This window comes from Brassica oleracea, chromosome C6 (assembly GCF_000695525.1).
Source record: "Brassica oleracea var. oleracea cultivar TO1000 chromosome C6, BOL, whole genome shotgun sequence".
NCBI classification, from domain to species: Eukaryota; Viridiplantae; Streptophyta; class Magnoliopsida; order Brassicales; family Brassicaceae; genus Brassica; species Brassica oleracea.
In genome coordinates, this window is record NC_027753.1 from 39,251,894 (window position 1) to 39,252,173 (window position 280).

A 280-nucleotide genomic window follows, 5' to 3' on the forward strand; every position below is an offset into this window, starting at 1 on the left:
TATATAAAGCATTTACCAAAATTCAATATTTTTGTAGGGGTTAACAGATAGATTTTGAGAAATTTTTTAAAAATATGACAATATTGTTTTAATGCAAAGTTGCATCCTGCACTAACATATGATGATGTTGAAAGAGGTTTGGAGCCTTTGTTGTCTTTTTTCATGAAAATTGAGACTTTATAGTGGTTATTCCACCGATTTAGGGAGTATTATGAAGTTTTACTAAATTAATTGATAAAAAATTATAACGATTCCCATATACCATGAAAGAGAGTTTAAC